The sequence below is a fragment of the Alligator sinensis genome, unplaced genomic scaffold (genome assembly GCF_000455745.1).
Source record: "Alligator sinensis unplaced genomic scaffold, ASM45574v1 scaffold1028_1, whole genome shotgun sequence".
NCBI classification, from domain to species: Eukaryota; Metazoa; Chordata; order Crocodylia; family Alligatoridae; genus Alligator; species Alligator sinensis.
Genome location: NW_005842846.1, coordinates 111752 through 130685, shown reverse-complemented (window position 1 = coordinate 130685; position 18934 = coordinate 111752). Strand labels below are relative to the sequence as shown.

The 18934-nt window shown below is 44.9% G+C and overlaps 1 long non-coding RNA gene across 3 annotated transcripts; it reads left to right on the top strand.

Annotated features, from left to right (window-relative positions):
* The first annotated feature begins 99 nt into the window (after window positions 1–99).
* Window positions 100–14723, top strand: LOC106722899. 3 transcript variants are annotated; one of them, XR_003091782.1, is made up of 3 exons: window positions 100–469; window positions 2785–3025; window positions 4472–14723. It is a non-coding gene; the product is annotated as an uncharacterized LOC106722899 (long non-coding RNA). The 3 variants fall into 3 exon arrangements; XR_003091781.1 differs by having other exon boundaries at window positions 2785–9284; window positions 9838–14723; XR_003091780.1 differs by adding an exon at window positions 593–655 and having other exon boundaries at window positions 2785–14723.
* Window positions 14724–18934: the final 4211 nt, after the last annotated feature.

Below are 18934 nucleotides of genomic sequence, written 5' to 3'. Positions count from 1 at the left end.
CTCTCCCCGCCTCTCGCCGAGCCGCGCTGTAGAGCCGGGACTACTTCTTCCGATGGGCTGTGCGCCGCGCAAGCGCAGAGGCCGCTGGTGGGGAAAGCGGGGGAGCAGGAGCCAACAGCCGCCATGTTGATGGTGTGGGTCGGCGTTAGCCCGGAGCAGCGGCCGAGGCAGCCGGGTTAAAATGTCTGCGCAGGGGCGGGCGGGCGTAACTAACGGTCGGGGGACGGGATGGGGGCCAAGAGAGCGCAGCGCGCTCGGTGATTTAGAGATGGGGCGCGGCCGAGTCACCCTTTGCCCTTGAGCCCCGCGTGGGGGCCGACGGGAAGGCGCGGGGGTAGTCCCGTGGGGGAGGGGAGCACCCCAGCCTGGTGGGGTTGGCAGCAGAGCAGGTGGCCCAAGCCCTGGGGCAGTCGCTGCGACGCCGGCATCCCCCGGGTGCCTGGAGAGGGGTTCAGAGGCGCCGCGCCAGGTGAGTAACCCCACCTCGTTGCTGAGGGGTTTTTTTGCAGCTGAAGAATGGCTCTGTGTTGAGTTTTTTTGTGGCAGTGGAAAAAAAAAAAGAAGCAAAAACCAAGAGCCGGTGTTTTTCCAGGGGTCTCGCACAGTTGAGGAGGACTGCTGGGTCTGATCCTGCGGCTTGCTTTCGGAAACGGAGGTAGGGGGGTATCTGGCTTTCCTCATCGGCCGCTTTGACGCGTGCTGCAAGGGGAGAGCGGGGCAGAGCTTTAATTAGAGCCGCTCTGATTGAAGTGCCGCTGCGTCTCCGTGCTTAAAAACGGCGGCAGGGGTGTGTGAGCTAAAGCTGGTTCAACGGGATTTAGTTCGAGCACCCCCCGCTGCCGTTTTTGAGTGTGGGGATGCTGATAGGTGAGGCCACTGGAGCACGGCAGTTGCCATTGGCAACGCGGAGGGGTGCACGCAGGTGCACATGCACCACCTGTGTGTGGCAGGGCGCCGCCCAGACTGCTGGTGACACCTGTTGACAGTCGCCACTGGGTCACTGACCACTAGTCAGCGCTCACCATCACTGCTGACAGTGCCACGGCTGCCTGTGGGAGCTCCCCATGGGAGCTCCCTGTTTCCCACCACGGACATCTGCGGGAGCTCACCGTGGCCCCCCAGCCTCCGGCAATTGGCACACTCCAGCAGACTCGATTCATCCTCGTTAATCCACGTCTCTTCCTCATTCCTTCATAAAAATGTCTGGGAGAGTTGCGTTTACAATCTTATTTTTAGCTGGAGTCAAATAAAATGCCGCCACAGTTGTTACTGAAGAGAAACTCAAAAATAACCTGTGGTTAATTGAGTCTGCTCCAACGCGCTGGAATTCCAGCGCGTCGGAGCAGCCTCCGCGCTTGTGAATATATACCCTTAGTGTTTGACCGACTGCAGGTTTTGAAGGGGAGGTCTTCAGTCAGCAAAGGAAATTTTCACAGTACAGGTAGTCCTCAATTTACAACGTTTCGAGTTAGTGTTTCACGCTTACCACGGTTCTAAACATAAGTGATGCACTGTTTCAACTTTCTGACATCAGTTTCAACTTTACAACACTTGATCGCACACCACGCCAGCAAACAAGTTTGCCACGTCGCACATCTCACCAGAGAACATCTGTCCAAACTTCCTTGGACACTTTCTTTAAGCCTGCAGCCAAGACTCCTGAGAAGACTCCAGCCAAGAACCCCTCAAAAAGTCCGGCAAAGTCACCTCAAAGAAGTCCTTCCAGATCAATGTGATTGCTGTTTACAATATATATACAGGAAACCCTCACTATTCGCGGGTTTGGCATTCGTGGTTTCAAATATTCTCAAATGCCAAACCCACTTCTTAAATACACTTAAAGGAGCTCCTTTGGAGTGCCGCGCTTCCCACTGCTGCTGCCATGCTCCTGCTGTCACCAGAACAGCCGTGCCCACCCCCAGCCGCTGGGGGTACTGAGTTCATGAATGCAGACAGCGTTCATGAACACTGCCTTATTCATGGATTTTGCCATTCGCAGGGATACGAGAACATATCCCCCGTGAATGGCGAGGGTCACCTGTACGTTCATGTAGCTGTATTACTCATTTATAATTGATTGATTACAGAATTCTGGGTTATTTTTGGTGAAACTAGGGCATTGGGCCTTGGTTCAGAAACCAATGCCCCATTTAAAACATTGTTTCCTATGGGAAAATCAGTTCTGAATTACCATGTTTTGACTTACAACACATTTGGTGCCTGAAAACCATGTCTTAAGTCCAAGGACTGCTTGTAGTGGAAGGGAGTTACCTGTTCCCAGCTCTTCATGCTCTATAGGAAGGGTGCATGCCTTGAAGGGCTCCTAAATACAGCTGAGACTGTGATATCATGTAACCAAGTCTCATCCTCAGAAGGAAAGATACTTATTTGAGATCCTGCCCTCATTTTTGCTTCTGGTACCACCAGACAAGTCACCCTGACTGCAAGTGACGCCCGTAAAATAAAGCACTTTCTTGCTGCAAGGAAGTACTAGCATTTTGAAGTAGAGATAGTTTTATAGGCCCCTGCAAGTCTGTTGTGTTCACAGATCTGTATTGGTATGGCATGACAAGCTGTGTGATGTGATGCCAAAGGATTTTTTTTAGGAATGGAAACCTTTGGCTAGTCCATGTTGGTGTAGATGCTTCTGGTCAAAATTAGAAATACTAACTGATACCAAGAAGACTTAAGCTGTGGGATATGGTAGGAGCCCAAACCAAATGCTGAATTCTTTGTTACATTGCTATACAATGCAGTTAACTTAAACTTTGCACTGTCTTTCAGGGTCTCCTGATGCTGAGGAAATGAAATGCAGCTTTCTTGCTTTTCTTGTTAAGGTTGAAGATGTCCAGGCCCAGAATTCTGAACCACCTCTTCTTCATTCATCCATAAAAATGTCTGGGAGAGTTGCATTTACAGTCTTATTCTTTAGCTGGAGTCAAATAAAATGCCACCAAATTTGTTACTGAAGAGAATAACATGTAATTACACTAAAGGTTTTTCAGATGCATGCAGAGAGCAATAGGTATGTTACAGAGAGCAGCAGTGTTACCAAATCTGTGTTCTTGCCTCCCTCCCTCCCCCAAAACCCTCCGGCTTCTTGGTGGATGTCTACTAGAATAATTTGACTACTGCTAAGAATGAGAAATGAGGGCTTTTGCTTTTTAAAGATGGCACAGTATTTTGGGATAACTTCTGTGTCCCCCAAAGCACTTACCTATTTAAGAGTTTAAAAATTAATCTGTCCTTAAACCTCAGGGAGTTGAAACATCATCTTGCTAAATAAATATGGTAAGTATGGTGACAGTGTACTTCTATGAAGAGGTATTATTTTCCTTCCATGAAAAATAGATTCCTCACTGTATTGTCTTGTGAAAAACTGTAGCAAACCATAAATCAAAAGGGGTGCATCTAGGACAGACTTCTGGATCAACACAGACTACTGTACAGACTTGAGAAACGGCTCACTCCATGATGTGCTAGAAGCTTTTTTTGTTTTTGTACATTCACAGTACTTCTGATGGGGGGAGAGAAGAGCATTTGGCCTTTAATATGCAATTAACTTCTTAATAACTCATTTTAGTGTTTGTTTTCCTTTAAGAAAACAGGTTTTCTTGCCCTGAAGGCTGCTGTTCTTGTGCAATGTTTTGAGTTTCCAAGGAAGTCCAGTTTAAAAAAAGAAGGGAGAAGGCAGTTCTTGAAGTCAAGTTGGCTTAAGTGGTGCAAGATTATGTAGTGCACTGAAGTCTATGCAACGCATCTCTTATACTGATTGTTTTGGTACTTTGTTAGTGCTGGACTGCAGCATACAGATATCTCCTATTCATGCACCACGATTTACCAGAAGTTCTGACACCAAATGGTATCCAGAGATTTTATTTGCATCTCTCACACTGAACATTCATGAAGTGTTACCATAGTGAAAGTAACAATACCATTCAGTCTTATCCCTGATCCAGGAGGTCATAGTTCCAAGTTAAGCAACAAACTCATAAGCAGCTTCTGCAATGCTGCAGGAGATGATGCAGCAGTGGTGAATGTACTGTGCTTTTAGATACCATGGTAAAATGCTTCAAGTGGTTATTGAAAATAGAGCTTGTGGCACTTCTCAAGATAAGTAGATGAATTGTTTGAGTGTATTTCAACATTTTTTTCCCAGTTAATTCATTCTTTTGTCCCTTAGCTGCTGAACCTAGACTTGCTACACTTGTCTTTATAAAGTCATTAGATTACGGAAACTCCTTATGCTGTATAATGTTTTAGGCTATTGCTATTTTTGTCAAATGAAAGCACTGGCTATTTGAGATAAGTAGCTGAGAAGTGCTCTAGGGAATAAAATGAGTTTCTGGAAAGAATGTTGTATGAATAAAGAGTGTGTGTGTGTGTGTGTGTGTGTAAGTGAGTAAAGCTGTCATGGAAAGTAAGTAAAGCAAGTCATTGAGATGTACGTAATCATTTGCTTTCTTTTCAGTTTGATTAAAATGAAAGTGTAAGCAGAAAATTGCTTAACCAGGTTCTGAAGATATTTCAAATATAGGACTGCAACTCTAAAAATGAGAACCTCATTTCCTGTTAGCTTCTTTCTCAGAGTTATGATGCAACCAACTCAGGCCTTGCAGGCAAGTCTTACAGACTCCCACCCACTGTAACATGGCATAAGAAATACCTAGTGTCTACAGATGAGATGTCATATGCCCAGAAATCTGAATATTCAAAGCTGGGATTCCTGCTTGAATTGTAAATCTGCCATTTACACAGTTGTGTTCTGAACTTGTGGAGGACCTGATCTGATGACAGGATGGAAGTTAACAGTGAAATATGGCAAACATTTTTCCAAATAACCATAACTTTTTTTTTTCTTCATGTGCAACATCAGGGTTAAAATGTTATAAAAAGCTTAATTTTAATTTAAAGCCTTAGAAAAATAGACTGTTTTCTATTTACTACTGTTTAGGAGGGCGAGGTTATTTTGTTTGTTCATTTGTTTGTTTTGGTATTGTCAAAAAGTGCCTTCCTGTCTCTTTCTAATACTTCAGCCTTCTGAACCAAGAATTAAGCTTTCACAATTCTACGTGTGAAAACCCTTAACAATTTTTACTTTATAAAAAGTTTGGTGAGTGGGGCAGAAGGGAATTTCAATAACAAAAGGAGGAGTTGAATTACAGTGTTGCTCAGCTTGGGGAAATGCAAAACTTTGTTTTCCATTCTTTCATTTTTCAAATCCTCTTTACAGATATGAAAAACAAGAACTAGTGGTACTACAGGGGAGAAGAACAGAAGTAAATGAGTACAAATTGTTCATTTTGTTACTGCCTCCCAGCCTCTTGAGCCTGAAATAAGAGGGTTCTCTCTGTTCTAACAGGTTGCTTTGCCTGTCTTCCCCTTTCTTCTGTCTTCCCATTTGTTCTACTTTCCCAGCTTGTTTGTAGTGGGGGTGAGGAGAGGAAGAAAGGAAGAATTTTTTGGGGGGGGGTAGAGGGTAGACTTCCACATGGTATCATGTTAAGTTGAAGGGAATTCCCTAAAATTCGTATCCAAAATTTAACATTTTGAGGAAAATACATTCTGCAGAAAGACTTCTGAGGCTTGTAATTGCACTGGAAATATGAAAACATTTTGGGCTCAAACACGGTTTGTTTTCAAATGCTCTGGCAAGCACTGGAATTGAACTAACAACCTGTTGTTTTTTCAGCTCAAGAATCCTTCAGTGGTGAAGCTCTGGAATCTTCATGTAGCATGAACATGTTTCTCTCCTGGAAATCTGGCAACAATTCAGTAGCAGCTATGTAACAGGAAAGGGAGTGCAGGTTACTGCAAGTCTGGAATCCCAGAACTTGGTGTCGACTGCTGCTGTTTGTTTCACTACATAGAACTTGATGACAGTAGTGGGGATAAAACTGGGATCCTCTGTTTTAGATCTTGAGCTGTGGCTTGGTGGGCTTAAGGAAAAGATTCCAGCTTTATCTTGTAGACCATGAGAAACACACGTGGTAGTTCGTTATGGTATGATGCCTACAAGAAATCTAAGAAGATCTAATGCAAGTAGAATGTAACTTCCAACCATGAAATTAGCGCTGACAGCACAGCACATTTGCTCCCAGAAAGAGTGGCTAGTGTATCTTCCATGTTGAAAAAATTGGAGCAGAAGGAGGTGTGCCAAAGACTTAACCCACTTAGAGAGCTTTCATGTTCCTTGGAGATCTAGTCATGCTGATTTAGTGTGATCTTTTTTTAGCTTAGGTGATCTAATGAAGAGCAAACTGATAGGGTTGTTTCAGCCATGTAGTATTGCCCAGTTCTATTAAGACGATATACAGAAAACAGCACCACAACTAAGCAAACTACTTCAAAGGAACAGTCAAAGTAGCCATTAAAATTCAGTTACCATATTCTCTATGCTCTTTTAGTAATATTAAAGCAAAGGTGTGACTCAGTTAAAAAATGAGCTGTTAGGGGACCCTAAAATATATAATTTTATGTCAGGTAAATTTTCATTGCTACTTGACCCCTATGGTTTGCAGGGAGATGTATGTAAGAAAGTTTCAGTAATTGAATGCAGAAAAAAAATTCCATTTCCTTTTCAGGTTGATTCATTTTTCCTAGTATGCTCACAGCAAAGCTCCAGTTCTGTGACTAGGATTACACTGATGGCAGACTTCCATTGCTTGCTGCGTCCAGTTGCAAGAGCGGTCATGGGTTTCAACATGCACACTTTTACAAAGGGAATTGTGGCTCCTATGTGATATGCAAACTTGTATGGAGTGTAGGCGTACTAAATGTTATCACTGTAATCAAAGCATTGCACATCCAACAAGTCAGTCAGCCTTTTGCTACAACTTCAATTCTGCCAGCATGCTACACTGAGACACCAGCTGTGGGTATCCTTTGAGACATGTTATACATATATGATTTGATCTAGAAAACTCAAATACCCTCAAGATCTACTGATGTCTAGGGGAACTGCAGAACCCCAGTACCTCTGAAAATCAGACTTGTTAAACACGCATTAATTACAACATTACGTACATTGTTGTTGAGGAAAAAGTAAATTGAGAGTGGTAAGTGGCCGGTGATGAAATGCATGGTGGTAAGGAAGTAGTTGGATCCTTTACCTTCTTTCCACGCATTCTGCTGGCTTGTTTGTTTTGTATTTAATAGTTCAAGGACATTAATTCAAAGAAAACTTTTTATGAAATGTGAAGAATCTTGGAGAATACCAGCTGGATGCTATTGCAACTTGTTTTTAACCATTATCTTTCGAGCAAACTTTTTAAGTGAGCACCAAAAATTGAGCTGGGCTGTAGCTAAGATCCTTAAGAAACAGCCCTACCCTGAGAGCATCACTCAAGCAAGAGCCCCTTCTGGCAGACTTTACTAAATCATTTCAGTTTGAGTTGGAGTAGTTACCCTTAATGCAGGGGAATGGTTGGGTGATGGAGAAGAGACTTGTACATGCATATCACTTGTTCCAGGCTGCTGCAATAACTTCCATGATTCTGCCCCCTGCCCCTCCCCTCCATTTCTGTGAAGGCCTGCTCCCGTTTCCTGCCTGCACATAGCCTCGGACGTTATTTTCCCTGCAGATCCCATTTGTTCCAAGAAAACTGGGAAGCACTGAAGGTATCTCCAGTTCTCTGCAAGGTTCCCTTTCAGGCTGAAGATTCCAGGGGATTTGGTTCACTCCGTTTTGTCAGGGGGGGTTTTAAGACCATGTAATTGGGATGTCACCCAGAGCAGAGTTTGTAAGAAGCTAACCTATATCTTGGGCCCCAGTCCCTGTGGATCAAGATTTCATATATGGTCATGTACCTTTGACATAACAAGGATCAGCATGTAGGGGTTACCCTAGCTAACCATTAGATTCAGCAACAGTGACTAGCAGCTTGTTTTTGCACTGTCTACTTATGAAAGAGTTACTATTCTGCTGCTTCTGCAAAGATTTAAAAAAAAACAAAACGGGAAAAGGGCAACAATTATTAAAGACGCAGTTTCCTGTTGGGACTCATCTTTGAGTTCACTGGACTTTGACCTGGGCTTTAAACGTTGCTTCCCCTGACCTGCCTCTGTTCTTAGAAACATGCTTCTAATGGTTCCACCCAGCAGCTGTGCTGATGGTGTGAAGTGCCTTCTGGGAAAGCACCCGCTGCTGATTGGCCAGGGCAGCCAGCTGGAGTCACAGGAGTGCTTGTACGCAGCCCTGCCAGCTGCTGGAAAGCAGAAATCTTATGCTGCCCGGTTGAAGCAGTATGCCAGTAACTGCCAGCAGAAAGGAGGCTTGTGTTACTGCAGAAGAGCATTGGGTATAGAGGCACTTGACATTTCCTGGAAAGATGCTAGTGCTGCTAGCAACACTAGTGTAGACTAAAAGTAGTCAGGAACACATCACAGCAGCTTTAGTTGTCTACAAAAGTGCAACAGAGCTACGCAAAACTAGAACTGTTCAGAGACGATACCTTTTATGAAACCAACTGAAAAATGATCTTTCTTTGCAAGCTTTTGGACCAACACAGCTACCAAATACATCCCTATTGCACCCAACAGCTGACATAGCTCTGCCTGCTAAAGTCCTGGAGTGGATGCAAGCAATTCTGTCACCTGAGAGCAATTTCAACCAGGCAACAAGTTATTTGAGGAAGTAGTGTAGCTTTGGCCACAGAAAAACTGCCTACAGAGTTGTGTCCACACCTAGGGATCTAGCTTCCATAGTGCTGGCATGTTAATTCGGCACAGCTTGAGAAATCTTCATTTTGATTTCTCCAGGAGGATTTTCCATCAAACCACAGAGGAGAGCTGGAGCTGGCTGTGTGAAAACAGGAAAGGCAGCAACGTGGATTGACTTGGAATACAATAAGCAGTTGCGTGATGGGATCTTTATTCTGTTAGGAGCCCATTTGTTTCTCCCTTGCCCTGAACAAATATGCTCTGGAGAAATGCAGTTCTAAAAGGTATGCGATTAGAAGTCAAAATGTAGGAACTGCTTCCGAGTTGAAGAAATCATTACGTTAGTCTTGACAACTGTTCCAGGGACAGTATGGTACAGGCTTGAGGTGCTTATTCTTCAAAATTAACACTAGCAGACAGATAAATGGCAATGTTGTGCTTATTCAAGGAGTACAAAGCTGAACCTAATTCTCAATTTTTTTTACAGGCACATCAAGGATATTTTGTACACATGGAAGCTGCCTTTGTATGTGCATGCAGCAGAACAATTACAGTTTCTACTTGGAACATTTTCTTAGAAACCCTTTTCTGTGGAGAAGGGAGGAGGAGGACCTTGATGTTGGGTAAAGTTCAATGCACCCTTTAGCTTTCACTGTTGCCGGTGTTGCAGGTTGCTGACTTGGGTCAATAGAGTGTCTTACACCTTTTTTCCAGCTGGTATTCGAACTGCAGCTTTATAGAGGTTGGGGCTGGGAGCAGCATTGGTGGCTGCCTCCATCCTAGGCACATCATTAGATAGAAGCATGTTGTGTGCACATCTCTAGCAACCCGGGGTGTTTAGGGAATGAGCAAAATAGGATGCTGTGGAGAGAGAGGTCTTTTCACATCAAAATTGTGCATAACTTTTGTTTTTTCAAGCTGTGCCCAACTAGCTTTTCCATCTAATAGCAAGGTCAATGAGCAAAAGGGGATGGGGAACAGAAATTTCTCACAAGAAAAAGATGGCCATAGAGTCAAAGCTTTGGGAGTGAACAACTTTGTACAGCTCATGCTATGAACAAAGGCATCTGTGCCTTTGTGAACTTTCTCACCATGTAAATATGCTTTTATTTTTTTTGGCTGTGGTCTGAACAGCAGTAAATGTTGCACTATGTTCTAATTAAACTTTCTGCTTAGGGAGAAAAACCCCCAACCAAAAAACAAGCATACTGAGGAACTACAAATCTTCAGATGTAGCGACTCCAGAAAGAAGATTCACAATACTTTGCCTGGTTTAGTGAATGTCAACTAGAGTAGCAAGTATGGGTACCAAAACCATCACAGCCATTATTCAGCCTCTCGGCTTTAATCTTCCCAGGTTGTGACTGAGAAGAACAGTAGTTTATGGTGTGATATGACCTTCAGAGGGGAAGGCATATGGAGCTATTCCACTCACTACTTGGGCACACATGGGTGAACCAGTTCTGTGGCAAGGGCTGAATTTCCTCCATCCTCAGAGCAAAGTGATAGCAAGGAGGAATTATGACTCAGTTTCTTCTCTGGTATGTTCCTGGGACATAGAGCCTAAAGCTAAGCACTACCCCCTTCTAAAGGAGAGAGTGTAAAGTTATAATTTATCCTCATACTGATGGTAAAGTTATAAATTAACATCATACTGATGCTGCTTAAGTTCTCCGACCACATTTAACTATCAGGTTTGGGTTCCTGTGTCAGAGTGAATACTCATTCCTAACCCTGGCAGCTAAGTGTTTCTCCTTTTCATTACCCTGGGTTAAAACATGACTGTCTTCCTTTAACAGGCTTGTAACACCAATGTTTTACTCCGAGGTTGTCCTACAACCTGCAGGGTGGATCCAGCTCATGAAGCCCTCTGATCCAGCTCGTCATGGATTTTGGACCAACCTTGCACAAAGTGTGCAGAGCCAGTTTGGCACATGGGCTGGATCCAGCACTGCAGGTGCTGTATATGGCTCAGGGTTGGTCTGGGATGCATGTTGCTTGCAGTGCCTACACTTAACTGGCACTATGCACTGGCTCTGGGGCCAGTCCCAGATTAGACCACACCAGAGCCAGCATGCAGGGCTGATCTGATGTGGGCACTGCATACAGTGCGTGCGCTGGGCCTACCATGTGTATTATGTGCAGTGCACACAGTCAGTCTAGGCCTGTGTGCTGTGTGCAGCACACACTAGCCCCACTCAAGAGCTTGGTCTGCACGTAGCATGGGGCATATGCTACATGCAGTGCCTGCACTGGAGCAGCCCTGCACACTGGCTTTGACATGCACAGAGAGCCTGGGGCCCAATCCAGGCATGTCCTGGAGGCAGCATACAGGGCTGAAGCTCATTGGGCTGGATGAGTGTGATACCCCTGTTTTATTTTATTAATTGGACTTAACTATTCTCGAGTAACTAGTTTACCTGGACCTCTTTCCTCCCTGGACTCTACACAGTAGGACTTCCCAGAGTGTTATTTCATCTCTTTCTGAGGCTCTGTATGCACATCCTGCAGGACTTCTGTGCCTTTGTGAGGTGACATCTGTCCAGAGTTCCCTGAAACCACTGGCAGAAGCACGGTTAGGCTGCAGTGTGGATGCACAGAATTTGGTGGCGGGAAGGAGGGGTAACCCAAATTAGTAGTCCCCCTAATATATTGTGGCCTGAACTTATATAGAAGTTTGTCCAGCTGCCACTTTGTGCTAGTGGGACTGGGTCTTCATCCTGAACAGTATTGATGTGTGCCTTTTTAGATTCACAGGTCCTGGCTCTGATCCTGTACATTGCCCTATTACTGTATTTACTCAAATTCAAGATGAGGTCTCTCCCCCTTATTTAACATGGGAGGAAGCCACTTGTATTTGAGTACAGGGGGAGGAGCGGCAGGTGGCCGATGTATCTCTTAACTCCAGTGCTGAGTCCAGTTTGGAGCCAGAGGCAGACTAGCTGCCTGCCCCCGCCTCTGCCCTGTTACAGTCAGATGCGGCTCCAGCTCCATTTCCTCTCATGCACGAAGCAGATGGAAACTCAAATTTATCTTTTTCCATATATAGAATCTAATTGGGCTGTCGTCTTAAATTTGAAGTAATTTTGGATTCAGTTAAATACGGTATATATATTTGCATTGTGGAAAAAGCTACTATATGGACCCAATTGAGGGCTTAAGAAGACATTATTTTTGACATGCTGCAGGTATTGTGGAATTGTATCCTATGGAAATGTAGCACAACATGTATGACTTCAATTTATAGCCCCCTGGTTGGAGTGTGGCAGACAGAGTCAGCACAAAAGCAGGCTCTCCATCCAGGGGCAATGAAGTGCTGCTTCTTAACTCACCCCATCTCCAGGGGAGCCTGTCGGTAGCAGGACAGGCTCGCTCACAGGCTTGCCCATCAGCTGTCGCTGCTGTGGCCACAGCTGATGGAGTTACCCCCAAGCTGCCTGCTAGAGTAAGCCTGGGATGGTAGGAACCTTGTGAGGCAGGGACCACCCTATTGGCACTGGCTGCTGCTACCCACAGGCAGCCCCAGGGATGACAGGATCACTCAGAAGCCCCCTCTGGCAGCAAAGGTGGATTGGGAGGTCTCTACTTGCCTGTCCAGCCCCTTCAGCCTCCTCACCATTGTGGCAAATAAACCAGGCCTTGCATGGCTCCACGAGAGCTCATTGCCTGGGTAGGTTATTGGAGCCAACAGCTCTCCCTGTCCCTCCCCCTTGGAAGGCACAAGGAAGAAAGAGCAGAGCATTGTGGGATACTGGGGTTTGGAGAACCCTGCACTCATTAGGTTTGTCATTCAAAAGCTCCGTGCAACAAAGCAGCTGCTGTTTGAAACTACAACTTTTTTGTTGGGATCCATCATCTTGGGACTGGATTTTTTTTTTTTTTTTTTTTTTTTGTAGTGTGACAAAAAGTCTGAATGTGTGGCTGCTGGCTTTGTCATACTTTAACAGCGCACAAAGCACAACAAATGTAATGCCAGACCCCTGAGTCTTGCAATTGGGTCAGATGAGCTTGTCACAAACTGATTCTAAAGACATTAATGTGGGCAGACCCTAAAAAACCCTTTGTGAACTCTGTGTACCCTATCTATGCTATATTTTTCTCATCTGGAAGATGTGCTTAACTAGTGTTCTGACTGTCTTACAACATACTTATAACATATTTTGCTTTTGCCTTTATAAACAATAGGACCAAATATGTTATAAAAATCTACCAGTAGCTATAGGACAACACTTTAGTACATTTAGAACATGGTTGGATTCAATTAAAGATGAAGCCAATTCGAAGATGGTCCAAGCTCTACCATTTAAAGGAAGTAACATTTGTAGGATATTGTCATTGTGTTGTTTGCCAAAAGATTTATCATAAATCCCTTGGGAAAACAATGGTTATTTAGACTGTAAAAAGCAAATATGTAAAGGATAGAACCAAAGGTTTTCTGGCCCAAATTTCAGAGCCTCTGTCTGTTCATCTGCCTCTGTTTTCTAGAAAAGTTGTGGACAAAGAACTGTTGACCACTTTTTACTTTCTCTCTCTTGCTGGGTTGTGAAAATCTTGTTCTACAATTTGTACCACCATGTTTTGGAAAAAACTACGGATGTGTCCAGATGAGCATGGATATGCAGTATGTGATGCCACAGACCTCCAGACACTACACACGCAGGCATTCTCCATGCTTCTTTGCCACAACAGGGGTGCTTTTTTCGCCTCAGGAGACCTGGGGTCAAAAAAAGCCCACATCAAAACAAGGCAGGACGGCACGTGTGGCAGCAGCACATGCTGCCCAAAACCAAAGCCTGGCTGGCCAGAGCTGCATTCCAGCTGGTGGCCAGGCTTACTGCTTCAGGAGCACCACAGATGCAGCTTCCAGAGGCCCTCAGGACCCCAGGTAAGACTGCTGGGGCCAGCAAAGTTGCTGGCCTCAGCCTCCCCTACCCCACCTGGGGTAACCTGTCACATGCCAGAGCTCACATGGCATGGGCATTCCCAGGGGCCAAGCAGCAGCAGCACAAGGTGTGCAGCTGCTCCTTGTACCCCAGGAAATGCATGTTCCCACTTCTCTGCATGTGCCCTATGTGTCACCCTAGGGTCTAAAGGCTATGGGGCTGTAGTTCCTCCTAGTACGTGGTTCTTAAGAGAATGATGTGCTAGCAAATTATAAGCAGGGATCCAGATTTTCCATTCACCATGGAAAAATGTGGTGAAGCATGGATTTTCTCTCTTAAACGAGAAAAATGCAGGAAATGGTGGGTTCCCCCTGCAGGCTGGCAGAATTTCAAAGGACAAGCAGGAGACGGGCGATCAGGCAGGGGGTGCCACGTGTATGTGTGCACATGCATGTGGCAGCCAGGCAGAAGAAGAGCAGCCCCCCACAGGTAAGTCGGCGGGGGGGAATTGATTTCCTCACAGTGAGGGAGAGAGGGAGTTGGGCAGGGCTGGTGCTGGGGATGCAGCCCAGTCAGGGCGGTGTATGGGGCCTGGGGTTGGGGTGGGAATGTGCAGCCGCAGGGCCAGGCGGGGAACAGGACAGCCGTGGGTGGGGCTGGTTCCCCACTACTGCATGCACTCCTGGGGGGCATGTGGGCTGCCCACTGCAGGCTTGAGGCCCCCCATCCTGTTGCCGTCCCCCAGCAGGTAGGACCCAGCCCAGTAGGGCAGAGTGGGGTGGGGAAGCTCAGTGCTACTGTTGGGAGCCCCACACTACCATGGTGAGGTGCCCCCTGCTCACCCACCAGCAGCAGGGATGGCAGTGCAGATTTGTGCTCCCTGCTGCCTTGCCATAGTGATGCAGGGCTCCTGGCAGCCTCACTGCCCTGCTGTGCCTTCCTGTGCTGGGTCCTGCCAACAGAGGCCCCAGGGGGAGGGCAGCAGGGCAGGGAGCCCCAAGCCTGCAGCCACACCCTGCATCTGCCTCGGCCCATGGGCCCTGCTTCAGCCATGCTGCCGGTGTGGGAGGGGGAGCCAGGCAGCACTCCGGCTGCAGCAGCTGCCACCTCCTGTGAGCAACAGCTGGGGCTCCGGAGTTGCTGGGGGTGGGGGGCTGCAGACCTGAGTCCCTGGCCCTGTAGCCCTGGCAGCTGAGGGCCCCCTACAGCAGGGCTGGGGAGGGCAGGGGGCTGTAGGTGGGGAGTAAGGGGCACTGGCAGGGCCAGGAGTGTGTGGGTTGGGAGTGAGGGGTGCCAGCAGGGCTGGCCAGGGACCTGCGGGTTGGGAGTGAGGGGCAATGGCATGGGCAGGGCACAGGCATATCAGGGCTGCCCAGCACCACAAAGCAGTGGAGGGGAAGGGGAACAGCTGCAGCTGGACCCATGTCCTGGTGAGCAAAGGGGGAGCTCTGATTTTCCATAATAAACTCAAAATAAAAAGCCAGAATTTATAGATACTTACAATGTATTTTATTTTGGATTGAGGAACTGGTAGGCTTCCAAATTGCTTTAAAATTGTAAATATATTGATAAAACATGTTCAGCTGAGATATATATATAGTGGCTTTACATTTTAATCATGGAAAAACGCAGATTTAGGGTTTTTTAATCAGAGAATTTGCATTTTTTTAAACAGAAATCCAGGATCCCTGATTATAAGCAAGAGAAATTGTAAGTAGGAACTGAGGATCTGAGCTGAATAGCTGATTCTTCACTTCTGTTTAGATGAATTCCCTCTTTGACACTGGTGTAAGAGTTGGGAGAATTGGATCCTTTTGTTTTAAACTGCAATTCAACCTGGCCACCATACAAATTGATTCTTAGCCCTGTGAACACTGCTGGGCCAAACAGGCCCTGTTTTATATGGACAGTAGAATTTGTAGGGGAGGAGGGTTGCACGAGACAACTCCAATAAATTCCCAGTGGTACCTTTTATTCATTGATGCCTGAAGGATGGAATTCTTCAATGGCTGGAATATGGTGTAGTCGCAAGTGCCAGTAACTTTCTCCAAAGCAGTTAGCTGTGCTCACCTTAAGATCTTTATTTCTGTGCTAGGTAGCAAGATTCTAAGCACACTTCTATTAAACTAGTGAATCTACTAGAAAAGAGCATGAGTTATAAAGGTGGGTTCCAAGTCTCCCCAAAGGACTGTTGCAATCTGTGAGCAGTTTAGCTTTGAATCGCATCCCGAATTTTTTTAAATAAGCGTAAGAATGCCCTAAAATTTTACCTAGATAGTATCTTCCAATGGAGCCACAGAAATCCCATAAATGGTACAATGGTATAAATTCTACATTGTGCGCACACAATTATTAACATTTTCATGCAGAAGGATATGAAGTATGTTTTTTGCATAATCAAACATTTTTCTTTCATGTTTTCTATTACAGCTGGGCAAGTGATAAAAATGTTGGATATGTCCATATTAGCAGAATAACTGAACATCAAGGACCAGCTCCTAGTCCACCCAGTGGGCACCTGAGTGTAATTCTATTCCACCCTGCTCATGTCCCTGAATATTCATTAATGCATCTGCTTTTGTTAAGCACAGTCATCTTACCCTTAAGACTGAGTCACAAGAAACCAGCAAGCAGGAGGAAGACCCACCCACCTTTTGCAGTACTAGTTATCTAAGGACTTGAGCTAGTTCACACGCCCCAAAGTGAATTTATGCACCTATCAGGTTAAAATGGAATCTGGTCCCAAACACTACTTTTATATCACAGTTTATGGAAGCTGACAAGCACAAGCGAAGGCAGGAGTTGATTGTCAGACTCGTAGGCAAATCATGTCTACAGTGTCTACAACTTGGGCCTTTCCAGGATTCTGCAAGTGGGAAGTTGTAAGAGAAGAGGGAAAGCAGGGCACAGATCAGTCTGGACAATTCCTGCATAAATACTTTTTCTCTTAGCATCTACTCTGCCACTGTGAGATACTGGGCAAGATGAACCTGTCTTCAGACCCAATGAGGCACTTGTTCTTACCTCTCACTTTCAGATTTTGCTTTTGGTTACATTGGTGTTACTATGCTGACCTCTTATTTTACTTTGTTTGCACTTCTGTCTCAGAGAGAAGAATCTAGCCTCAGGGTGTCATTAACCCTGTTGCAAATGGGAGCTAATAATAGTTAGACATCCTTGTAAATATACTTGGAGATTAAAAGTGAAATAAATGCACCAAGTATTAGATTTTGGGTACTTGCATCTTATGCACTAGACCAGGGGTGGGCAGTTATTTCGGGCAGAGGGCTGCTTGCTGAGTTTTGGCAAGCCATCGAGGGCCGCATGACAGGCAGCCAGGGGCAGATGCATATTAATTTTCTAAATATTTAAGGGGCCCCGTGAGCCTGATAGAATGGCCTGACGGGCTGCATCCGGCCCTCGGGCCACATTTTGCCCACCCCTGTGCTAGACTAATGCAAAACGCTGCAAAATGGAGTTTTCTCTCTCTCTAGCTGGTAATATCCAGAGAGCACATGCTTATTTTCTTTGTCTACAAAGACTTCCAATGCCATTTGTTTCAAATGCTTCATTTAAAGGAAGACAGAAATACAAGTAGAAGAATCAGTCCAGGCATGAGATATCCCTTCTAAATACTTCAAGTGTCTCCTCAGTAGTGCCCAGTCACTTGGAATCGTTCCCTCACTATTTTCTAGAAGACAATGATTCTTGCCTAACGTTCACTTGACTTCTTTTCTCCACACAGACTCTGAGAATTTTAATTGGCCGTATGTTTCAGAGCTAGTTTCACGCTTGGTCATCAGTGACAGCTCATTGAGATTTAGATGTTCTTTTTATCAAGCGATGCTGGGCAACCTTTGGTGAAGAGATGCCGGGTGGGATTTCTTTGACTCCTAATGTGCATCGTTATTTCAGCTTTAATTTTTGAGCGGCCGATTTTCCACAGCACATGAGTCTGGCGCCAATGCACATAACCAGATCGAAGCTCCATCCCCAATCCTTGGCCCCTAAAGGAGAGAAGTGCGATATGACAAGTACCTGATTTTAAAAAAAGAGTTTGCAAGCCTCTTTACAATGTGAAGACCTAGGATCGCTAGCTTTGTTGGGAACTACCCAAAGCCAAATGCCGCAGTGCGGCATGTCACTCTAGTCAACTGAAAAACTCCGCTCAGCTTTTAATAGTGGCTTCTTTAATATGGGCTCAGATCTATATTGTTTTGCATAAAAATATAAGTCTTTTAAACTGGTTTGAAATATTTAAAGGAGACTTTAACAATTCAAATAATAATAAAATGAGAGCATGTCCTGACAACATTACCGCCCCAGTTTGTAATAATCTGGAACACTGAACACTGTGAAAGCCAACTTCTCCCCAAATAAAAATGCTAGTGCAAGAACTCTCTTGTGTAATTTCAGAGTTACAACTAGCCTGACATCTATTTTCAGAGACAGAGTTTGTGGCACAAGTGAAAGACATTTCATTTCTTTTTCTATCTTCTAGTGAGAACTGTTTTGCTAGCATTGAAACTGGTGTGGTATCCTTGCTTCCATTGTTAACATCCTCTTTATTCTGGAGTCATTCTTTTTCTTCCCAAAGCTAAATTCATCCTTCATCTAACTCCAGGGAGGTCAACAGACAAGCTTCCTGGATAAATTTGACCAGTGGTGTTTTTCTCAGAAATAAAACCATGATCAACAATTGAGACACAGGAGCCAGCCCCGTAAAATTAATCATTTTTGAACAAGGACTTTAATGGCCATTTTGAATACGAGAATAAGCATGAAAGGGAGTCTCATCCATTGTTTAGTCCAGGGCCTTAAAAAGCCACAGTAAAATTCATGAAATCTGCCCTGACATTTTGAAACTATGGATGCTGCTGACACATTTTTAAGTAAGATGAAGATTTGAACTTGTGACCTGTAGTTTACAAGGCCAGAAACACTAAGGTAGGAACTGCAGTTTACTATTCAATTTGCCTTGCTTAACGGAGTGGCTAAGAAACAACTGCAGCCTTACAAAGTAAGGAGAACATGGATCAATTTAATAGTCATAAATCCTCTTTTTAATATCATCCAATAGAGGTTTATGGTTCCCCGGTCCACAGGATGTACCAGAAATGTGTCATTAAATTTTAATACACAAAGTGCTAGACTCTTCCTTGCATCCAAGTTCTGCACAGTTCATGGGTATGTGAGCAGGAAGTAGTATCAGCCAATATTTGCAAGCTCGGATGTCAGAATAAACTAGCAGTTGCTCTAATTTGCTTCTTTAGCCCATGGTCCCTATGGGACTTTTATTCATTATTGGAGCAGAGCTTAAGGGTGTTTGAAGTTTACATTGTTACTTTAAGTCTTTCCTTTGAATAGCTAGGGATTTCTATGTATATTTT